Source organism: Malaclemys terrapin, chromosome 9 (genome assembly GCF_027887155.1).
Source record: "Malaclemys terrapin pileata isolate rMalTer1 chromosome 9, rMalTer1.hap1, whole genome shotgun sequence".
NCBI classification, from domain to species: Eukaryota; Metazoa; Chordata; order Testudines; family Emydidae; genus Malaclemys; species Malaclemys terrapin.
The window spans coordinates 82625877-82635747 of record NC_071513.1 but is presented as its reverse complement, the minus strand read 5'-3'; positions in this window follow the sequence as shown (position 1 = coordinate 82635747).

Here is a 9871-nt window from a genome sequence, read left to right as displayed (position 1 = left end):
CAAAGCTAATTCGGAACAAACTGCTTTGTTAGACTGAATTATCACCTCCACTGTTGATCCCTCAAATAAGATTTGAAATATTTAAACACAGAGCTTGTAGATGGTACTGAATCTTTTTACTGCCTGTGCTGTTGGAGTAGTATCTTGTTTCCCGTCGGGTGGGTCCCAACTCACCAGTTGGTCAGGGGAAGGTTCCAGATGTGTTGCCATGATTTAGGATTTTTTAAAATGGGTGTTGGGATAGGAGAGTGATGCTCATGTTATGCCTTGAGCCTGCCCCACATGTGCCTTGGAAGCGCAGCCCCCAAACTCTCACTTCCACTGGGTCAGGGGAGCAGGATTCAGGCAGTGGCAGGAGTACACCAGAAGTGGCCAGAGCCAGCGAGTGCAGTCAACAGCCTACTAGCAATTGCAGACTGGCTGTAGAGAGAGAAAGGGGCAGGCAGGGCTAGGAGAAAAAGAGCAGGGAGGCTTAGGGGGAGCCCAGCAGGTAGTTTTGGGGTTTGGTTAGGAAGGAGGGGGGGCAAATGGGGGGCTGAGTTAATATAGTATTGCAGTTTAAAGTTATATCTCTATAGATTGGGTGTGTATAATGGTGGGTCCCCAAAAACACAACACAGTTGATGAGGGTTGCCTTCGTGAAAGGTTTGGGAGCCACTGACATAAAATAGTTGTCTTGATTTAGAAGTGCAGTGCTAGGCAATATTTTTGAAAATATTTTCACTTTAAGACTGCTACAAAACAAGTCACAAATATTAAACCACACTGATTTTCACAAAAGAACTACATGATCACAATCAACAATAGAGAACCTAGTCACTTCATCTTGGTTTGTCTGAATGCCAGTCTAATTGTTGGGGGTGGGGTTAAAATTTAACTGATATTGCACTACATCTTATTGCAGCCCATATTTCCTGATGCTCCGTCATCTTTGTGTACTCATATGCCTAACACCCATGTCTTCATCCTGTCCCCATTTCTGTTTGGCTTTGAGAGGGAGACCAGGCATAGGGGAAAATCAGGCCAGCCTCCAGTTGCTCACTGCAATTGCTGGGTGACTATCTTTGTCTTGTTCGGTAGTCCCATCTGTGTCAGGATCAGACCTGTCAAACTGGCAAAGGTCTAGTCTGCTTTCTACTATAGTATTCAGCTCTAATGTCAACCTGTGCTGGCATCTCTTATAGCAGGGAGTGGTGAAGAGACCCATTTAGTTATGGAAGGGCCTGAGTTCTAGCAAGCTCCTCGGAGGAGCAATCTACAGAGGAAGCCTCAAGACAACTGATCCAGGCATGTTGAAGGCTGGGTAGTCTACTTGTCTGACTACTTATTCTCTTGCACCTCTCCTCCAGCTCCTTCCCCCATTCCCATTTTGCAATTGACTGTTTTCCATTCCCATACTTGCCTACTTTTTTCTCTTCATTCTCACACTTGTATATTAACCTTTCAAATATGGAAACATTTGAGAGCAGCATAATGTAAGTGTTAGTCTTAGATGCTGTCATCTGACATGAAGATGTGTCACTCCCTGCTAAGGAATTGACATCCAGTACTGTCTTTTCTGTTCCTCGCTCTCCTTATACTTCAGTAAGTGTAGCTGCAGACATTGCTGCTTATGGCTAGCACCAATGGCCTGAGGAGAAAAAGGAAATGTTCGCAATCATTTTGGGAGCAGAGGGAATCCTAACTTTTAGAATTTCAAAATTTGAGTTTGGGACAGTTAATCTTTAAGAATCATGTCACTCATTTTGCATCTTTTAGCTGTAGTTTAACTGTTAATGTTCTTGCAAATTCTAGAAACCACATTTTTAGAGTTTTCAAGTATAAAAATAACTTGTGTGGATATGGTGCATTCTCACTGTGGGGGATGGCTCTATAAATTCAGTAGTGCTGGGTTCTTCAATCTCTCCTAAAGGAGGCAGTCAGCTTTCTTGATTGGCTGGGCTAACTCTAGATAAGTCCTTCCACAGAAAATCCCCTCCAGAATTTTCTCTGGCTCCAAAGGGTAAGCAGGTGGAGTGTTTGTAGATTGTCAATCTATTTTCCCTCCTGGTTCTTTTATTTCCCCTTAGCTGTCCACTTTGTTAGTGTAGCATTACTTTTTGTTTTTGTTTAAGGGCTGTTCAGATTTACCTCATGGATCTCCAGGCAGTTGTGGGGACTTTGACCATGCTTTCCCTTCAAATTAGCCCTGGTAATGTTGGAAAAAAGCATAAAAAGAAAAGGGCATCTCTGTTCTGCTCACCCCCCCCCCCCCCCCCTTGGCATAGTGTTCTAAGGGGAAAAGCATTCCTTTTGATCCTCCAATCTCAGAGGGCTACTGCAGTTAGAAAGTAAACAGCATACGTCCCTGACATAGGACAGTGCAGTCCCCTCATAGGAAAGTGAGGGGCCCAGTAAGACAAGGCACTGAAGAAAGTGCCCAGGAAACAGGCCCACTTTGCTGCCAATAATGTAGACTGGGCCCTTATCAGCAAGTATCCCACCTCAGCAGCTCCAGTCAACATGGTAAAACTCCGGGGCCCCAGTCACCTTCCAAAGCATCATGATGGGGGAGCTAAGCAAATTGCCTGGACCCCTCTCTCTCCCTGCCAATGGACATGCAGTGGTCAGGACACCCACTCAATCCTGTAGGCCTCTTGAAAACTGGCAGCACAGTGAAATCAGTTTCCTGCCTCTGTCCCCCTCTTTGCTTTGTAGTGGGGGCTTGGTGCCCATTTTTGAGTAGGGAGCTTGTGTACCACAGGCAGCCATTTTAGAACAGGTTCCTGTCCTTTCTCAGCAGCCATCTTGGAGTCCATCGTGGAACAGCATAAGTTCTTTCCTATCCAGACTCTTATTACTCCAAAGGCCTTGCCCCTTCTCCTGGTAGTCCTCTCTAAGCAGTGTAAGGGTCACAGACAGAGAGCAAAGAAATCCTAGAGGATCATCAGGAATGATTCTTCCCTACACAGCTTTTTGCCTTTACTCTTGAGTATGGCTGTTGTTATTCTTGGGTATCTTCCCACAGCAGTCAGCCAAAAAGGGGACACAGATCAGGAGGAGGTCTAAGATAGAGAACACCCAAAAATATTTTCAATATTTTCCAGTGAGCTGTAAAACTGACCCTTACGTTCCCATCCTGGCTATCTTGTTTAAGGGTGCAAAAGCAGCTTGGTAAACCTGTTTGCGCTTTAAAATAAAATAAAAAATCCTACACAAGTTTTCACTGACAGATGGGTAGAATGAGCTCTCTGCAGAGACTATGAAGTGATTAGAGCCTCTGCAGTGGCCACTCCCTCCCCGCCCCCACTAGAGCAGTATTTGCTTTTACTGAGTCCCTGCTCTCTCACATTCCCAAGAAGGTCTGGGGTTGGGATCAAACAAAGAATTTCCATAACATCTGCTTTAGTTTCAGATGCCTCATTCGATGCTCAAGAAGGCATCTATGGCTATGGAAGCAGATACTTCTGGAAGACAGGTTTTTGGTAGTAAACCTATACTTGAGGGGGTTGGGGAACCAATAGAAAAAGCTGCATCTGAAGCACAGGACAAAAAAATGTTTTCCCCTCTTAATGATAACTTAGTCAAGAGATTGTAAACTGTTTTTCCTCTGTAGGCAGCCATTGTGGGGTATTGGAGCTTCAAATATGTATGCTCAGAGAATCTATCTTCTCTCCTTCCCTAGATTGGGGAAAGCTGGGACCATTAATCCTAGAGGTGATTCAGTCTCCAGGAATGCTCCCAAGTGAAATCAATGAGTACTAGCCTATTTTGGGGGGAGGTGGAGTGCATGCTGCCCCCCATTTTTAGTCACACCTATTTTCCCACCAATGTGGACAAATGATTAAGACCCCCTTCTCCCTCCCCCCCGAAATGGTTATGCCACAAAAATGAAAAAGATCTCCCCTTCCCTAAATCAGCCTGTCCAAGAGGAAGACTATGGTCTGGCAAATCTTGGGGTGATGGAGCCTGTCCTAGATAAGGATTGGTATCTGGACTTACACTCCATACTGTTTTTGGTGCCAAAGAAATGGAAGTACAGGGCTGTCCTGGCTTTAAAATCACTAAGCTGATTCACGGCAGCATGCTTTGCTACAAAGCCACTTTAACAATGGTGTCTTCAGCAGAGGGAGCTTAAGGGCATAACCCAGACTTTTGGGAAACCAACGTGTGATCTTCTCTAGCTCCAATTCCAAGAGGAACAACTTCTACGTCAGGAGCAGAAAATGGTGGGCCTGGGGACTGGATGCTTTCTCCTAGGTATGGCTAAGGGCTCTGCTGCAGACATTCCCTCCTTTTCCCATGACAGCATGCACCACCTAACACGTAGAGAGACAATAGGCTGTAGTGTTTCTGATGGCACTGCCCTGGCCATCCCTGGTTTTCAGACCTCATGGAGTGGGAGATCTGGCCTCTCCACTATTACTATCCACTCTGGATCTTCAATCAAAGGGAATTTTCTATCACAACCCAGGATCTCTAAACCTGAGTGCCTGGTTATTGAGAGGGCATGTTAATTAATAAAAAATCACTAGGATGTACCAGAGACGTTCTCAATCCTGCTGAAGTTCAGCAAGCTTTCCTCCAATGCTCATTGGATTCATGGTTAACGTCAGGAGGATACACAGTGGGCATGGCCTTAGTTGAATTGCTCTTAAGATTCTTATGAACGGGCTTGTGTTTGGAATTGCAGTGCATTTCACTCAGATCTCACCCGTCAGCTCTATCTTCAGTTCTGGTAGCAGAGGGTCAAGCTAGTTGCCCCTGTCCATTAAAACAAAAAATTCTCCAGCCTAATCAGACTCCTTATTTGCAAAGTAGCTACATGTGACCTTTCCTAGTTTTAAATCTGCTGTTGGGTTCCCTTTTCAAACCTCTTTCTCAAGTGTCACTATATTTCCTTTTATTAGACCGACTTCTGTTGGTGAGAGATAGAGACAAGCTTTTGAGTCATATAAAGCTCTTTTTCAGGTCTTTGTGTGGCTCAAAAACTTTTCTCATTAATAGAAGTTGGTCCAATAAAAACAAAAAATTCCCTCCCTCATCTTCTCTCTAATAGCCTGGGATAGATACGGCTACAACTACATTTCCTGACAATTAAGGTCAGCTTCCCAGTGTCTGTAACTTGTGTATGAAAGGTATCGGGGCAGGAACTCTGGCCTTGCACTTTTTTTCCATAATGAAAGGGTGGTAATACTTAGACTCTTCATTCAGACCTAAGATAAATTTCTTTCTTCCACTCATCCCAAGAGATTTTTCTCCTTTTTTGGCCAAATCCAACCCCTCTGAAAGCTATCTAGACTGCACTTAAGATCTGTATTTAGAGGACAAGCTCTCAGCAAAACCTCTGCTTTGTTAATCCTAATACACCACAGGGTTAAGAAACAGAAAGCTTCCAGGGCCTGCATAGCCAGATATATTTGGGGGGAGGAGGAGATTTTGGGGGGGGGGCATGTCAAGACAAGGGCAAAACTCCATTCAAGATTAAAGCCCATTCCACAAAGGCAATGGCAGCTTCATGACCCAGTGAACAGTTTTGTGGTGCATCAATCTTGTGTATCCCTGCATAGGTTGATAGACTTCAACTGGGCAAAGCAGCCTTCCACAGGAGGTTTCTACGAGCCACCGCGCACCTTTTCCTCCACTCCCCGCACCCTCTCCCCCAACAATTGATAGCGAGGGGTACTGATCAGGTGTACTACTAAAATCCCATCACTACTTGTATTTTATGTTGAAATGTTCTCAATTAATATTACAGTTCTCAAGGACGCAGTAAAACCCAACTTTCTTTTCAGGTTCAAGCCTTTAGGTCGATTACAGAAAATTTAGAGGCCCCAATAGGCTATACTTTCAATAATACATCCATACTTTAAAAAAAAAAAAAAAGTTAAGCAAAACAGGCATCCAATTACTACTTACACATATGCTACTATTGTACTCAGACTCTCAGATGAAATGATGTAGCAATAGGTGATCAGTCCACTGACAGATCCTGGACCCAAACAGTCCTGTTTTGATGTTAGTTGGAGCTCTTTCCATAACCTAACAAATCTACACCTTTTATATTCTATTATAATACTAATCAACATTAAACAGCCCTTTGCAATAATATTTCTACCTCCTTATGGGCTCTTTACAATACACACTTTAAATTCATATCTGCACCAATAGCTTTCCCATATTCTCAATATAGATAGCATTTTACTAAACATTTACAATTCTCAGAAACAGTCATTAAAAACCTGGCTCAAAACATAATGGTAGCATAAGCTTTGGTCATGGCCTTGTTAACGCTTACTTTCCCATAACAGTCTCCTACTTATCTTCCATTTTTCTCAGACTAGAAACTTCAATTTCCCTTACTCCTCTACACTTAGGAAATACCAACATTTCAGCTTTTCCATCAAACATTTGATTTAAAACTTCATTAGCATTTTGAACTTCATTACCTATTTCAATTAAAAGGGTATCCTAGCTAGTTAGCAAATCTTGTGTCCCAATAATGTTTGAGTACTCCTCCGGGATAAACTGTGTTACCAATTCTTTGCCACTGCAAAATAGTGTGCATCGTTACATAGGCTAATCTTGCCATTCATATCTTCCATTTAGTCAGTCACACTGGGCAGGATGTAAATTCTTCTGACTGGAACAGTAAAATTTTTTGTGGGGGGTGGCGGGAGTATGGGGCAGTTTCATTCACCTCTGGTGTACAGGGACTGCCCAAAGAGGACATACCAGCACCAGCGACATGGGCCAATGAGAGGAAGGAGAACCAGCCAACCTGGGTCAACCAGCAGAGGGTGCTTTCTACACAGCAAAATAAGCAAAATAAAAACAAGAACACATAGGGTGACCAGAGGTCTCGATAAAATCGGGACCGTCCTGATCTGCTCCGCCAGCAGGTGTGACTGACTCAGCTTTTTTTATTATTATTATTTATTTTTTGCACCCCCGCACCCCATGTGTCCTGATATTTTCTTTCCCTCATCTGGTCACCCTAAGAACACATCATCAGCCATGGACAAGTGTGACATGGGGTAGCAGCCAAAGGTCTCTGTCTTCCTTAGGCCTCTTTGAAAATCCCTGTTAACTATTAATATTAATGCTCTAGGTGGCACAAACCATACTGAAAGGCAGTGATGTCATGGATTACAATGTAGGCTAAAAGTTAGAGTGCAGGACCTTATTCTGCCCTACCACATTATCTTATGCTTCGTATATAACAAATATGCATAGTCAGGAAGGATGTTAATTGCCTCATCAATCTATTTTTGAAATAGAATGATGTATAAGCAGAGCCTAATTTAATCATTTTTCTTATAGCAATATGTATTTCATATAATTACTCCTGGGGGAATTCTGCGCAATGCAGAATTTCACAGAATTCCCTGTTTTCCCGCACAATTTCTGGCCACCAAAGGGAGGCTCCTATCTCTGCTTTGAACTCTCAGCCTTGAACCCTCCCCCTGGAGTTAGGCACCTAAGCCAGGTCAGTCCATGGGCTAGTAGATGAAACCTGGACCTTTTTCACAAAAAAGAAACCCACCCTGTTAGAGCCAATAACCCATTTTTAAGGATGCTGTCCTGGAACATGGGAGACCCAGATTCAAATTCCTGCTCTGTGTCATTTAGAGTAGGGACTTCATCCTAGATCTCTTACATCTATGGGCAGCATCCTACCCACCAGGCTATTCTGGGCTGGGACCCTCTATCTCTCCCATTGAAGTTCCACTTTATATAACTCATAAAATATTCATTACACAATAGAGAGGGCGAGACGATAGTTTGGTGGTTGAAGCACTCCCCTGCAATGTCGGAGACAGGTTCACGTCCCTTGTCCATTCATTATTAACACAAAGTGGAATAGCTCCAGGAAGAGAGATTGAGACACGCATTCCTAGTCACTTGGTGTTTAGCACACCCTCCTGGGATATGGTCAGGGCCGGCTCCAGGCACCAGCATAACAAGCAGGTGCTTGGGGCAGCCAAGGGAGAGGAGCCGATTGCGGCTTTTTTTTTTCCAATTGCCACTGCCGATCGCGATCACGGATTTTTTTTTTTTTTTTTTTTTTGTGCTTGGGGCGGTAGAAATGCTGGAGCCGGCCCTGGATACGGTAGCCCTTCATTCAAATCCCTGCTCTAAAGCTCTCTGAGAAGGAATTTGAACCTGACTTACTGACATGCCAGCTACATACCCTAACCACTGGGATAGTGGGTATTCCAGGGACATCCCTTTTTAAAATCTCATTCCTTTGTGCAGGGCCCAATCCCCAAAGCATGTTCTGAACATACATGTGGGATCAGGCTCTGCTGAGAGATAGGCAGGGGAATGCTTTGGGGCTCTGGCTTGAGCAAAGCCCATGAGCAGCTCACTAGCTATGGAGTGACAGCAGGACTTAGGTGGTTTTACACAGGCCCACCAATGGAAACTTAGGCACCCTCAGAGTTAGGCAGCAGCTGATCTGGTTCTACGAAATGTCAGCAGCACCTAAGTACCTTTGTGGCTCTAGTCCTTAGTCACTTTTGAAAATTGTGTTCAGTGTTTTTGAATATCACAACATAGCACAACTCAACTGCCATCCCTGGATTTGTGCAGGTGTAACTGATCTTAATAAACAATTCTGCTGAATCAAGTTCACTCTCGCTGTGTTGGCTGTGCCGTGCTAACTGGAGTAAAAAACAGTAACACTTCAGCCACTAAAGTAAACAGCTAATCTCTCTCCTATTCAAATCTATATGTTTTTATTCCAAACTCAGCACCACAGTTTATAATCGGCTACACCCAGGGAACAGACCTGATGAGTCAGAAGATGTTTTTACATGGTAACTTTTCCAAGTGGAATCACACTGTAAAGAAAACTCAGATGCCTTACTAATCCACGGCAATAAAATTTACAGAAACAAAATAAGCTTTTATCTTGACATCAGTACTCTATCTCTGAGCTTGAATAGTAGTTACACTATCTCCTCTCCTTCACTGCTCTGCCCCTTCACAGGAGTATCCTGGAGTGCAGTACAATATCTCCCTCCCTCTCTTTCTCTGCCTTGGGTGCTGGGGCAGTTCTCATGAATTTTAACACCCTAATCTGAACTGCTGCAACTTTAGAACCTGACTGAGACAGTAAATAAGGCCATCAAGTGTAAGGTGAACTCAGGTATAATGGTGCTGCAACACAAGAATGGTGCTGGGATTCTAGCTTACCCTGCTGTCAGATGCTCATTGCCAGTAATTGTTGCTGATTCCAGGTGATCATCAGGCTTTTTCCACTAGGTGAGTGGCAATTTGAACAGATACACCAAGTAAATCCTACAGCAGTGATGCCTTATACGGGCATTAAATAGCTAAGTTCTGGGTGTGGGTGGCTGTCCATAATATTTGTGTTAAATCCTGGCTTCTAGTATGCCGGGGCTGCCAGATTTCTTGTTTCCTCTGCAGTAATACTCATCACTTTTATGTATTTTTATACAACTGTACTTGTACGTTCAACAGTGACATACATGGCTGATAACATGTTTTAATATAACCTTCTGCCATGACACTAAAGAAATCTATGGAGGGCTAAGGAACACTCATATAGCAGAGTGCAGTGAAGGATATAATGTGTCTCTTTTATATGGCAGGTATTTTTAGTAATCATTAACTTCAGCACATGGATTTCTGCTTCTGCTGAAGGCACAGCAGGCAAGGTTACCCAATCTGTTATATTAAAACCATATGGTCAGCCGTTGAGAATTTGTTTTATACTGCAGAAATCAAAATGCAGTTGCTACAGAGTGGCAGATGGCAGCCACAATGAAACTGAAATGCCAACTGCACGACACATTGGATTGAGTCTACATTTTCTAGTTTGTTAAACTTGTTTTAAGAAATCAGTTTAACACCCAACTCTGCT